The sequence below is a fragment of the Plecotus auritus genome (genome assembly GCF_963455305.1).
Source record: "Plecotus auritus genome assembly, chromosome: 2".
NCBI classification, from domain to species: domain Eukaryota; kingdom Metazoa; phylum Chordata; class Mammalia; order Chiroptera; family Vespertilionidae; genus Plecotus; species Plecotus auritus.
Window position 1 is genome coordinate 116,811,294 of NC_137771.1, and position 15,571 is coordinate 116,826,864.

A 15,571-nucleotide genomic window follows, 5' to 3' on the forward strand; every position below is an offset into this window, starting at 1 on the left:
TGATAGAGGATAAAATATGGAGGAGGAAAAGATGGTGGCTAGCAGGGCGGAGGTGAGGGAGAGGAAGTGAGTGAGTGAGGGTATAAAAGTATGTGGATGTGCATGGTGTGTGTGTGAGTGAATGAGGGAAAGTTAAATCTCGCAGGAGCAGCAGGGGCTGGCAGACAGGCTCTCCTTGACAAGGAGAGACTACCGCCGCTGCAGGCACTCCTCAGACAGTGGGACTCCAGCACAGAGCCCACACCATCTTAAAGGGGAGAACGGCCTTTTTTAGGAACTCATCAACACCACCAACCAGACAGGCCTTAGAACTGCCCCGCGACCCAGCAGCCACTCCAGCCAAAATCCTGCTGCCCCAGCTGCAGACTGGCAAACCCTGGGACCTCCACCTCCAAAGTAGCACCGCTCAGCAGCAGTAAGTGCAACCTCCCCCTCCCAACGGCAGAACTCCCAATTCCCGAGTATCCTGATTCGTGCGTTTCCAGCCAGATTCTCACATTTCCAGCCATGCAGGGCACTCCACTCCTTAGGCAGCACTTGGGAGCCGCTGAGAGCCCCCGAGGGTGTGATTCTGCACAGACAAGGGCGCACAGCCCCTCAGTAGAAATTCTGAATTCCCTCTTCCTGGATAACTGCCCACATTCACCCAAGCAGCTCAACCGTGGTGCCAGGACCCCTCAGAGTGCATCAGAACTCTGTGCCCAGCAAGAGCACCTCCACAGAGGCGAAGTTCCAACAGGCAGGCACCCTGAGTCCATCTACCCACAGGGCACTAGTGGAAGCCACTGTGAGCTCTCCCTGGGTGCAATCTTGAACAAGCGGGGGTGCACTCCCCCCGCAGCAGTAGAAGTTTTGAATTCACTCATCCTGGATACTGGCCCACAGGCGCCTCAATTGCGCGGCTACACTGCCAGGGCCCTTCAGAGACCTTCAGTGTGCCTCGCTGGAAAACGGACCGCGGATGCTCCTGTGAGCCACCACTGGGAGTAAGCGCCTGTCCACCACAGGTTCTCACAGAAAAAGCTGGGTCTGCCCACCTCACGACTGCAGAACTCTGGGCACCAAAGTCACGCCTTTCCAGAGATCAGACCCCCTGAACCCCATCACCCCAACAGAAGGTTCCTGGGTGCCACTGTGAGTCCCTGGTGGGCATGCGTGATTTCAATTAAGAGTGCAAGACAGCAAAAATTGGGACACTCCCCTCCACGCGGCTGACTTCTAGACACCACAATTGTGCCTCTCAAGCTCTCAGGCCTACATCAAGAGAACCCAAATAGCTCAAGTAGGGTGCTACACTAGATTAAAAATCCCAGGAGAACTGAGAGATTACTCCAGTAACACCATCACCAAAAGAACCCGGGTAGCAAAGCAATTGGATCTACAATTAAAACATTATAGGAAAATATGGGAAGACAAAAAAGCAATCCCCAAAGGAAAGAAAAAGAGGAACCACCAGAAAGGGAGTTAAATGAATTCAAGGCTAGCAGCTTATCAGAGATAGAATTCAGAGTAATGGTTATAAGGATGTTTAAACGGATGGATGACAAATACACACAACTCAATGACAAATTGAGAACTATAAGGAGCTGAATGAGAATGTCACCAACATGAAAAGAAACCAAAAGCAGATGAAGAACGACTTGGCTGCAATAAAGAGCACAATGGGAGGCTTAAACAGTAGACTAGAAAAGGCTGAGGACCGCATCAGCGAATTAGAAGACAAGGCAGGAAAAAACACGCAAACACAGCAGCAACTGGAAAGAAGACTTAAAAAGCAAGAGGAGAGTCTAAGGGAGATTTGGGACAACACAAAATGAAACAACATTTGCTTAATAAGGATACCAGAAGGAGAGGAAGAGAAGCTGGGAATAGAAAACCTGTTTGAAGAAATAATGACAGAAAACTTCCCTAATATTGGCAAGAAAAAAACTATGCAAGTACATAGAGTCCCAAACAAGTTGAACCCCAAAAGACCAACACCAAGACACATCGTAATTAGATTGGCAAACACCAATGACAAAGTAAGAATCTTCAAGGCTGCCAGACAGAGACAGAAAGTTACATACAAGGGGTCTCCTATCAGAATATCAACTGATTTCTCAACAGAAACATACCAGGCCAGAAGGGAATGGAATGAAATATACAAAGTGATGCAAAGCAAGGGACTGAATCCAAGAATACTACATCCAGCAAGGCTATCATTCAAAATTGAAGGTGCAATCAGGAGCTTCACAGATAAAAAAGGGCTAGGAGATTTTATCACTACCAAGCCAGCAATGCAAGAAATGCTAAAGGGACTGCTGTAAAAAGAAAAAAGAGAAAGGCAAGAAGAAACACAAACACTAAGGAAAAACATGACAACAAACATGTACTTGTCAATAATAACATTAAACGTAAATGGATTAAATACACCAATCAAAAGACATAGGGTAGCTGAATGGATAAGAAAACATGACCCATATATTTGCTGTCTACAAGAGACCCACCTCAGAGCAAAGGATTCACACAGACTGAGAGCAAAGGGATGGAAAAACATTTTCAGGCAAATGGAAATGAGAAAAAAGCTGGGGTTGCGATACTTATATCTGATAAAAGAGACCTCAAAGTAAAGGCCATAATAAGAGATAAGGAAGGCCACTACAAAATACTAAAGGGAGCAATTCAACAAGAAGATATAACTCTGGTAAACATATATGCACCCAATGCAGGAGCACCCAAATACATAAAAAGTCTCCTGGAAGATATCAAGGGAGAGATCGACAACAATACCATCATAGTAGGCGACTTTAATACACCACTGACATCACTGGATAAATCCTCTAGACAAAAAATTAGCAAAGAAACAGCAATTCTAAATGGCACACTAGATCAGATGGACATAATTAACATCTTCAGAGCATTTCACCCCAAAGTCATGGAATATACGTTCTTCTCAAGGGCACATGGGACATTTTCAAAAATAGACCAAATATTGGGTCACAAGCAAAGTCTCCCCAAATTCAAAAAGATTGAAATCATATCAAACATTATCTCAGACCACAATGGTATTATATTAGAAATAAACTACAATAAAAACATTCCAAAAAATTCAAACAATTGGAAGCTAAATAGCATGCTACTAAACAATGATTGGGTTATAAATGAGATCAAAGGAGAAATTAAAAACATCCTGGAGACTAATGACAGTAAAAAAACAGCATTGCAAATCCTATGAGACACAATGAAAGCAGTCCTGAGAAGGAAGTTTATAGCTCTACAGGCCTACCTCAAAAAAAAACAAGAAAAATGGTAATAAATTATCTAGCTCAACAACTCAAAGAATTAGAAAGAGAGCAACAAGAAAAGCCCACAGTGAGCAGAAGGAAGGAAATAATAAAGATCAGAGCAGAAATGAATGACATAGAGACCAAAAGAACAATAAAAAGATCAATGAAACCAAGAGCTGGTTCTTCGAAAGGATAAACAAGATTGATGAACCTCTAGTGAGGCTCACCAAGAAGCAAAGAGAGAGGACCCAAATAAACAAAATCAGAAATGAAAGAGGTGAAATAACAACAGACCCCACAGAAATACAAAGGATTGTTAAAAAATACTATGAACAACTCTATTCTAACAAACTAGAAAACCTGGAGGAAATGGACACATTCCTAGAAAAATACAACCTTCCAAAACTCAATCAGGAAGATTCTAAAAATCTCAATAGGCTGATAACTATGGAAGAAATTGAAGCACTCATCAAAAAGCTTCCAGCAAACAAAAGCCCGGGGCCAGAAGGCTTCACAGCGGAGTTTTACCAAACATTCAAGGAAGAACTAACACCTATCCTCCTCAGACTACTCCAGAAAATTCAAGAGGAAGGAACACTTCCAAGCTCATTCTATGAAGCCAGCATCACCCTAATACCAAAACCAGATAAAGATAACACAATGAAAGAGAATTATAGGACAATATCCTTCATGAACATAGATGCCAAAGTCCTCAACAAAATTCTAGCGAATCGAATCCAGCAGTACATCAAAATGATCATATACCATGACCAAGTAGGATTTATCCCAGGGATGCAAGGAAGTTATAATATTCGAAAATCAATAAACGTGACACATCACATAAACAAATTGAGAGATAAAAATCATATAGTCATATCAATTGATGCAGAAAAAGCATTTGACAAAATCCAACACCCTTTCTTGATAAAAAGTCTCAGCAAGGTGGGAATAGAAGGATCATACCTTAACATAATAAAAGCCATATATTACAAACCTACAGCCAACATCATACTCAATGGGTAAAAACTAAAACCATTTCCACTAAGAACAGGAACAAGACGGGGATGCCCACTCTCACCACTCCTGTTCAACATAGTGCTGGAAGTACTAGCCATTGTGTTCAGACAAGAAGAAATAAAAGGCATCCAAATTGGAAAAGAAGAAGTCAAACTGTCCTTATTCGCAGATGACATGATACTGTACATAGAAAACCCTAACAACTCCATCAAAAATTTATTAGACTTAATAAATGAATTCAGCAATGTAGCAGGATACAAAATTAACACCAAGTAATCTATGGCATTTCTATACACCAATAGTGACTTACAGAAAGAGAGACTAAAAAAGCTATCCCATTTACATCGCACCAAAAAAATTAAGATATCTAGGAATAAAGTTAACTAAGGATATAAAAGACCTATACGTGGAAAACTACACAACACTGAAAAAAGAGATATAGGGAGACATAAACAGATGGAAGAACATACCATGTTCATGGATTGGTAAAATCAACACCATAAAAATGTCCATACTACCCAAAGCAATATATAAATTCAATGCACTTCCCATTAAAATACCAACGGCATATTTCACAGACCCAGAACGAACCTTCAAAGAATTCAACTGGAGTTAAAAAAGACCCCGAATAGCTGCAGCAATTGTGAGACATAAGAACAAAGCAGTGGGGATCTCAATACCAGATATCAAGCTGTATTACAAAGCCACTGTTCTTAAAACAGCCTGGTATTGGCACAAGAACAGACATATAGATCAATGGAATAGAATAGAGAACCCAGAAATCGAATGAAACCACTATGCCCAATTAATATTTGACAAAGGAGGCATGAATATACAATGGAGTCAAGACAGTCTCTTCAACAAATGGTGTTGGGAAAATTGGACAGATACATGCAAAAAAATGAAGTTAGATCACCAACTTTCACCATACACAAAAATAAACTCAAAATGGATAAAGGACTTAAACATAAGACGGGAAACAATAAAAATACTAGAGGAATCCATAGGCAGAAAAATCTCAGACATATGCTGAAGGAACTTCTTCACTGATCCTGCTACTAGGGCAATGGAAACTAAAGAGAAAATAAACAAATGGGACTACATCAAAATAAAAAGCTTCTGCACAGCAAAAGAAACCATCAACAAAACAACAAGAAAGCCCACTGCATGGGAGAACATATTTGCCAATGATATCAATGATAAGGGTTTAATCTCCAACATTTACAGAGAACTCATACAACTTAACAAAAAGAAGATAAACAACCCAATCAAAAAAATGGGCAACTGATCTAAATAGACACTTTTCAAAAGAAGACAGAAGGAAGGCCAAGAGATATATGAAAACCTGCTCATAGTCACTAATCATCAGAGAGATGCAAATCAAAACAACAATGCGGTACCATCTTACACCTGTCAGAATGGCTATCATCAACAAATCAACAAATGACAAGTGTTGGTGAGGATGCGGAGAAAAAGGAACTCTTTTGCACTGCTGGTGGGAATGCAGGCTGGTGCAGCCACTGTGGAGAACAGTATGGAGTTTCCTCAAATCTAAAAATGGAACTCCCATTTGACCCAGTGATCCCACTTCTGGGAATATATCCCAAGAAACTAGAAACATGAATCAGAGAGGATAGATGCATCCTTATGTTCATAGCAGCACAATTCACCATAACTAAGATTTGGAAACAGCCAAAATGCCCATCAGCAGATGAGTGGATTAAAAAACTGTGGTACATTTACACAATGGAATACTACGCTGCTGTAAAAAAGAAGGAGTTCCTACCATTTGCAACAATATGGATGGAGATGGAGAGCATTATGCTAAGTGAAATAAGCCAGGCAGAGAAAGATAAATATCACATGATCTCACTCTTTTGTGGAATATAATGAACAGCATAGACTGATGAACAAGAACAGATCCAGAGACTGAGAAACGTTGATCAGAACCTCAAACCTCAGGGAAGGAGGGGGTCGGTGGGAGTAAGGGGGAGAAATGAACCAAGGGACTTGTGTGCATGCATATGAGCCTAATCAATGGACACAAACAACAGGGGGATGGGGCATGAGTGGGGGGTGGGGGGTAATGGGGGGATAAGGACACATACGTAAAAACAATAATAAAAATAATTAAAAATAAAAAAAAAAAATAGAAAAGAAATGGTGAGGTAACCAGAACCCCAAGAACGCCTGAGAACGTCTTTCTTGCCATGCTAGCAGTCATCAGCTGTATGGTAATATTACCTGGGGAAAATGGGGAAGTATTTTGGACTTATGTTCCTGATCCTTCATGGGTAAGAGCCCTTATGTGGGCTGATCCCCTGCCTAATGTAGTCACCAATAATACCAAACACCTTGGTCATCCAGGAGGACCATGGGTGGGGCAATAAAGTATAATTACACAGGGGTCACCACCCAGCTTCCCTTTTGTATGACACAAAATCAAACCACTGCTCCTTTGTGTGTAAAATTAAACAGAAGTTTCTGGCTTGCGTGGACACCAAAGGAAGGGACTATCACTACTTGCTCCTGGGAGAGGTGCAGAAAATGTAACTAAGACCTTGTCTATACAAAAAGAAATTGACAACCAGTTTGAAATGGAATTGCCATGGCCTAGAGCAAAGAATATCCTTACATGATATTATTCTACAATGTCATTATAATTTTTCCCAGATTTGTACTACCCCCATTACCTATAATAGTACATCGCACCCATGGGAATCAATGAAAAATCATCTTTTTGGTGCTTGGAGACAAAGGTAACACATCTCTTGATATTTTAGAATTACAACAGCATAATGTACAATTATCCCAAACAAACTTACAAACTAATTCTTTGAATATCTGGCAGCAATTTAAAAGGACATGAAAGGATTTAATCCCTTCCACTGCATAAAGGGCCCCTTGGGAAGGCACCTGAGCATTCTCTATTGGCCCCTCTTTATTGGCTCCTCTTGCCATTTTGGCCAAGAGGGACCCTCTTCTCACAATCCAATTGCCCACAGCTATTGCCTGTGCTTACTGTTCATGCTGAGATTGAATCCTCATGGTGGCTGGTACCATGGATCTGTCTCTCGCCCAGTGGGGTGAGTTGGGCCCTTCCTGGAGAAGAAACCTGGGTTCACCAAGATATGTGATTAGTGCCGGGGCCCCACCAGCAGGCGAGGGGATTCCACGGCAGGTGCTGGGCGTGGAGGCCACGGGGGCATAGGCTACCAAGGAGACAGAACTGAACCTCACATCACCCTTCTTGGCCCCGGAGGATGACTGGTTAGCCAGAGACAGGTAAGATTCCTCAGGGAAGGAACAACCTAAGACAGGCACAGTCGCAGAGGGGCCATCAGGAGAGAACTTGGGGGTCAACAGAGGTGGGGCACAGTCCCTCACCCCCCCAACCTTGCAGGGGCCTGAATCCTCACCCCATATGAGGGAGGTCTCCTGCCCCCATGGCTGCTTTGCTTCCCACACCCAGCTCAGATTGGGACACAGGTGACAGACAGTGACTTGGCCCAGCTCAGATTGGGACCCAGGTAACAGATAGAGACTTGGCTGACAGCAGCTGCCCTCTCACTGCAACAACTTATTTGAGTTGTCTTGTACCCGTGGTGTGGGGAAGTGGGTTTTTGATATCTAAATCCAACCTAGCACCAGGAATGCTCAGGGCCTACTCAAGAAGGCAAATAATCCTTCCCACTAATATTTACAGGGTAAAATAAGATTGTTGTTAGAGTATTAAATATGACAGTAAAATAGTAGTCAAGTTCTCAGACTAATTTAAATTGGCTAAGTGAAATAAGCAAATATTCTAGAAAAATTAATGGTACTGGACAAAAAGCTGTTCCTAAAGTGTTAACTAAAATTTTTATTGGTAGTTCATCTCATGGTAAAATTGCATAACCTGTAATGAACCTAAAGCAGTCATATTTTAGTGCAAAAAATTAAAATTTAAAAGCTATCAAAACTACATTATAAAATTTCCAAAAGCCTCCTAATATTTAAATCAAAAAAAGGGGGATAGTAGAAGAATATCATGTAAGGAAAAATATCCTGTAAGTAAATTACATCTAGAAAATTTTTACTTTAGAAAATTAACTTTCATTTGTAATGCTAACAGCAAGACACCCATGAAAAACACACATGGTGTCAAAACAAGCCAAAGGACAATCGTTTGGGCAAAAAATGAAAAAGGATCCCAAGTCGAATTTATAGAAAGGATTCCTTTATTAACTTTTGGTCGAGAATATGTTTGTATATTTTCAGAAAACACCTCCAAGACCATGTGGATTCCTGCAACAGAGAGGAATTGACAGGACTTCTCCAGCCATGAAGACAGAATAGAAACAGTCCAGAGATGGAAGGCGCTGACAACACCTTGCCATACTAGCAGTCAGCAGCTGTGCGTCGCGGAAGGTTGCCCAGGACCAAACCAGATAGGGTCGGACCTGCATCACCACCATTTTTCCACCATTCAGAACTGAAATATCATTGCTGACATGTACACATAAGGAACTGTTTTACATTGAAATTGGGACTCAAAAGAACTGTTGACCCAGAAAGAAACTCACTACGGACTGATTCATTTGCCTCCCAGCATAACCATTATTGCTTTTCTCATTTTCAGTTCTTATAAGGGTATTTCTAGTATCACATGATCTCACACATCTAGGGGAAATAATGAACAACATAAACTGATGAACAAAAACAGACCCAGAGACAGGGAAGCATCGATCAGACTGTCAAACCTCAGAGGGAAGGTAGGGGAGGGTGGGGGTAAGGGAGAGAGATCAACCAAAGGACTTGTATGCATGCATATAAGCCTAACCAGTGGTCATGGACAACAGGGGGGTGGGGGCATGCATGGGGAGGGGTTTGGGATGGGAATGGGAGGATGAGGACAAATATGTGGTACCTTAATCAATAAAGAAACATTTAAAAAAAGCTTGTTAGAACACAGATACACAGGTTGTTGGTCCCTATTCCCAGTATTTATAATTCTGCAGACCTTGGAGGGGCTCAAGAATGTGTATTTCTGCTTGGCCAGAGTCATTCAGTGGTTGGGCATTGACCCAGAAACCATGAGTTCATGGTTTAATTCCTGGTCAGAGCACAGGCCCAGGTTTCAGACTTGATCCCCAGCAGGAGTTAGGAGGCAGGATGTAGCTGATCAAAGATTTTCTCTCATCACTGATGTTTCTATCTCTCTTTCGCTCTCCCTTTATCTCTCTGAAATCACTAAAAAAACATATTTGGGCGTGGGGGAGAATTTGTATTTATAACAAGTGTTCAGGTGAGGGTGATGCTGCTAGCACACTTTGAGAAACACTGCTCTAAGCTACGGGTCATGGATCATGTTGTAACAATGTTGTTTTTTATTTCCTGCTATTTATCAAATGAGGTCTTGCTTAGCTTGAAGCATAGTAACCTCCTTCTTGTATAAAAACTGCTGTTTGAAATTCTCTGCTATTGTTAGATAATTCCTTGTTCTGTAAACTCTGTCATTGTAAACTGTCATTTTTAGACAGTCTCTTATTCTATAAAATAACTTTGTCTTTTAGCTCAAATAATAGAGAAGATAAACTTAACTGTCAGACCCTGAAAGCTAGCCATCTAATATAATAGACCAATACTGATAATATTCCCATATTCTCATGCCAAGTGTTTATTCATTATGTATCCAAGGTTACAAGCTGTCTGCAAAAATAACTTACACAAAGCTCTTTGTAAAGTCTACAGAAGGTCCAGAAAAAAACATATTTGGGAGACTAAGAACTGGAAGCATATAAATAAAGAAAACTTCCTCCATTTTTTTGCTCAGAATTTGACAGAGATATTCTGCTCTGAACCTGCAGATGTTGCTTAGGAAGACTGCTTTCAGATAACCAATAACAAGGCAGTGAGGTGAATGAAATAACCAATCCCAAGGATGTTGCTATGGTAGAATTCTTTGAAAGAACCAATCAGAAGCCAGCAGGGCATATATGTACTCCTAGAGAGAGAGATTTCATGGCAATCCACTTTGGACCCCTTCTTGCTGTGGGCTTTCTGTTTATCTTTCAATAAAACTTTGCTTTCATTTACCCCTTTGTCCATGAACTCATTTTTTCATTTCATGAGACAACAAATGTGGACCCTAACAGAAATTTTGGCGTCACTTCCTGCCAAATTAGTATCCTTTTAATAAACCTTTCCTAATATAGTTATACTATTAAGAATAAACTACATACAGGAGAAAACCCCCACTGAATGACTTGTTGCAGCAAATTAAAATGCAGTGTTTGTTCCTAAGTTGAGCGTCATAGGTGCATAGTCGATAACACTCCTGAGAAAGTCCACATCAGAATGGTGACACAATCATATCTCACATGCCACTTCAGCGGACACTTGTAGCTCTTTCTCAACATGATGAGAGTGGAGATAATTCTCACTCTAGTTGAGAAAAATAAAGTGCCCTCTCTGCCATAGTTTTTTTTTGAAAAGGTCCTCTAAATTACAGACACAGTCAAGTCTATAACCTGGAATATCATCAGTGTAGGAGGTGCTTTAATGCACCACACTTGTTTAACAAAGAAACAGAATTCTAGCCAGGTAAGTGACCTGAGTCAAGTCCTGTAACTCCATGGTCACAGACACAGGCTGGAACCCAGTCCTGACTCCCTGTACAATGCTCTTAACCTCCACCATGCTGACTTCTGGGTACTATTTCTCCTTCCCTGTCTGCCGGCAATACTTAACATCTTTTTCATAGATATACTATATGCCCAGTGCACGAAATTCATGCATGGGGGTGGGGGCGCTCTCAGCCCAGCCTGCACCTTCTCCAATCCAGGACCCCTCAGGTGATGTCCAACTGCCGACAGTTGGACATACCTCTAGCAATCCAGGACCGCTGGCTCCTAACCACTTACCTGCCTACCAGCTTATTCGCCACCTAACCGCTCCCCTGCTGGCCTGATGGCCCCCATGCCCTCCCCTGCCAGCCTGATGGCCCCCAACTGTCCTCCCCTGCTGGCCTCATGGCCCCCAACTGCCCTCCCCTGCTGGCCTGATCGCCCCTAACTGCCTCTGCCTTGGCCCCCACCACCGGGGCTTTGTCTGGAAGGAAGTCAGACAGTAGGAAGATGTCCAGTTTCCCAGTCTAATTAGCATATTACCCTTTTATTAGTATAGATCATTCCCAACAGTAAGTAAAATTTACATTAGAGACTGTGAGAACAAAACTATGGCAAATTGGAACCATTTTTAAAGGAATTCCTCCTGATTTTCCTTCTCCATTTCAGTTTCCACTGAGTCATAACTTTTTTTCCTGTAACTCCCCAGGTCAGTTATTTGAAGTAGGTCATGTTACATACGTTCCCATTCTCTTCTAACAACAACTTAACTTTATTGTTAATCAGCATGGGCAAACTATTACATCCATGAAAAATGTATCCCCAAAAACATGGTTGTGAATTCCATGTCAAATTCCTTGACATTTTCTGCAGTCTTCCTTAAATCTCTAGTTGACTTCCTCTAATGCCCACCTGGGTAATTAAGCTCCCATTAAATCTCTTAGAAAAAACTTCACACTTAAACACTATGGCTCTTGAGGCTAAATTTTGGCTAAAAAATTAATTAAAGATCAATATCAATAAAAATGACATCAACAAGATAGTAAAATTAATTCATGTTCATCACATATGTAAATGGTGAGAGTTGAAATGTTTTAGCTTAAGAAAGAGGACATACATTTCTTTTAATATTTATTAAGACACCACTAGACTTTTATTATCAGATTTCAGATTCTTATTATAAAATGCAATATACTTTAAGTTTAAATATGCTTGAAAGTCATTCTTTTGGAGAATGAAAAAACTATAATTAATTACAGCTAATAATTACTGCAATTAATTATAAATCCTTTAATTCATGAACTCAATTTCTTTAAAAATATATTTTATTGATTTTTTACAGAGAGGAAGAGAGAGGGATAGAGAGTTAAAAACATTGATGAGAGAGAAACATCAATCAGCTGCCTCCTGCACACCTCCTACTGGGGATGTGCCCACAACCAAGGTACATGCACTTAACTGGAATCAAACCTCGGATCCTTGAGTCCACAGGCCAACACTCTATCCACTGAGCCAAAATGGTTAGGCCTCATGAACTCAATTTTATAATATCTGTGTAAACGCTAAATCAGTTACCTTATTTGATGATTCTTTTTTCTTTATTTAAATATCAACAAGTCTTCTGATCATAGCAATGTCATAAATAGTTTATTTCCACATATACTCATTACTGTATTAATATTCCAACATGTTATAAAAATGATAAAAATAAGAAGCAGGGTTTATGTTGGACAACATTTTGTTCTTAATTTGTACATCATAATTTTCCTCTCTGGTATGTATTTTTTTCATTCAATTAGAATGTGCATGCCCAAACAGAGATTGGAGCTTTATGTAAAGCTAGTGTCTGATATGTGAAATATAAATACCAAATATTGTTCTAAAATTGTTAAATAGCTGTGACAGGGCAGAACTTCCTGGGTTTATTTGCTACTCAAGAAAGAGCTGGCTGGTTTGTTCCAGTTAAGTGAACATTAGTCACTAATCATACCCTCTAGTAGAACATGGCAGTGGCCAAAAAATGTGGTGCCATTATTGTGTGCAAATACACACACATATGGGGCCTGGGCAGAGCCTAATTTTCTCACTTCCTCATGACAAGATTCTGATTTTAGTTTCTGCTTTAGTTTTGGTGCTATAAAAATCTATAGCTTTCTGTGGTCATTATAACTCATCCTTTCAACTGAGCAAAAGAGAGACATGAAAGGAAATAGGTATTTTTCAAGAAATCATCAGATTCCATGAATCAAATTTAACTCACTATATCACTTGTTTTGAGATCGTTTTATGTTTCCTATATCGCAACACTGCAATTGATTGAAAAACAGCTGAGAAATGAGATTTAGCACATTCTCTGTAGGATAAAATATACTTAAAAATACCTTAACAATTACTGAGATTGAAATGCTAAACTGCTCAATTTTTTTCCATCTGAATTAGAAAATAAACTTCTTATTTCTTGCAATTTTTCCCAAGATTATTATTTTGTAACTAGAGGCCTGGTACATGAAATTTGTGCACTCAGGGCGGGGAGGTCCCTCAGCCCGGCCTGCACCCTCTTGCAGTCTGGGAGCCCTTGGGGGATGTCCAACTGATGGGAAGGAGGCCTAAGTCAGCATTCGGACATCCTTAGCACTGCTGCAAAGGTGGGAGAGGCTCCGGCCACCACTGGTGGCACTCGCCAGCAGTGATCCCAGCTTCTGGCTGAGCAGCGCTCTCCCTGTGGGAGCTCACTGACCATCAGGGGGAAGCTCCTGTGTTGAGTGTCTGATCCCTGGTGGTCAGTGCACTTCATAGTGACCGGTCATTCTGCTGTTTAGTCGATTTGCATATTAGCCTTTTATTATATAGGATTCTGTATTATTCTTTGTCTCTCTATATAGGAAGGCTTATTTTATAAATTGATTGACCAAATAACAATATAAGTGTTGCTCTAAGGAAACATGAAAGATTATGAGATTCAAGATCGACAATCAGAGCATTAAGGTGGATTATTTTAACAACAAATAATTTACCATAGGATTTCATTAAGAAACATTCAATCATAATACTAGTATGTTAGAAATATAAGTTCAAACATACTAAAAATATAATTTTTTTCAGATGAAAAAAATTGCTCAGCTCAGCCCATTATGCTAAAAATACATGTTTTTAATGTAAAATTCCCCAATGCTTAATTTGTCAAATAATATTTATTTTAATATTTTAAATCATGTTGAAAGTGAAGAAAAATGTGTTTTCCTCTGAATGGTCATTCATCCCTAGTTTTATGTTGAAGAATGGACAGTTTTTCAGGCCACAGAATTGGTTAAGTGAGATTCTCCTTCAGGTTTAAGGAGAATCAGTGTTTCCACATCCCTACCAAGACCCTAATCAGGATGTGCCTGAACCATTGCAATAGTTTTTTGTCTAGTACTCACCTCTCCCAATCTCTCTTCATTCCAATTCACTCTTCCACTTTGCCAGGTTAATTGCTCAAGATCTTTCATGTAATACATTTTTATTTATTTTTCTTTTTAATACATTTTAAAAACAAAATCATAATATAGATTGCTGTAATTCCAACCACTCTAAGTTATAAACTATTTAAAAAAAAACCTCAAACTCTAGGGCTGTGGAATATGCACCAATGAGTTACTCAATAAATGCTAAATATCATAATGCATACTTCTATAGTTGTAGAAGAATCCTTTTTTTGGTCTACAAAACTTTTTTGGTCCTGACTCTGTTCCTTACTAGTTGTGTGACATGACTGCTTAAGTCATAAGAGCATCAGTTGCCTTTATCCATCAATGGGTATAATAGCAATATGTTATTCTGAAATTAAATTGATAATTTATGTGAAGTACTTAGCAGAGGAGCTAGAATATAATAAAGCCTTGTAAATGTTGCTATAAATTGGCTGCTACAAGTGTCAACAGTAATTTTTCCTCCAACCCTTCCTTGCCACCCTCCCACCTCAAAACATACATACCTCCTTGTACTAATCTCTAGGAGCTTTTCTATAACTCATGGATAAGGGAGCATAGTGAGTTGACTGCACCCAGAGGAGATAGATGCTTCTACAAGAGAAGATAGGATGTGGGCCAGCAGGAACTTTGAAGCCAAAATCATTCACTCAAGTTACCTTTTTTGAACCACATAATTTTCATTCTTAAAGTGATAATAATAATTACATTGTAAGATAGTTATTAAGTAAAAATGGCTAGTATTGTTGAGCTAGCTACTAGCCCTGAGCCTCAAGTTTCTCATCTGGGAAATGGATATAATATGTCTTTCATGAAGGTTGGGAAAATTAGCAATGATAATAATGTGTACTATTTCTTTAATGTTTATTAAGAGTTAGGCACTGTGCTAAGCACTTTATGTAGACTAGACTCAATAATGTATGCTCAGTGTTAGGTACACAGTGGACAATAAATATTAGTTATTATTATTGTTAATAATTATCTAATTGAACCCTTATGACATCCATGGGAAGTAGGTGCTGTTCTTGCTCAACTCAGCCCATTATGCTAAAAATACATGATTTTAATGTAAAAATCCCCAATGCTTAATTTGTCAAATAATGTTTAATTTAATATTTAAAATCATGTTGAAAGTAAAGAAAAATGTGTTTTCCTCTGAATGGTCATTCATCCCTAGTTTTATGTTGAAGAATGGACAGTTTTTCAAGCCACA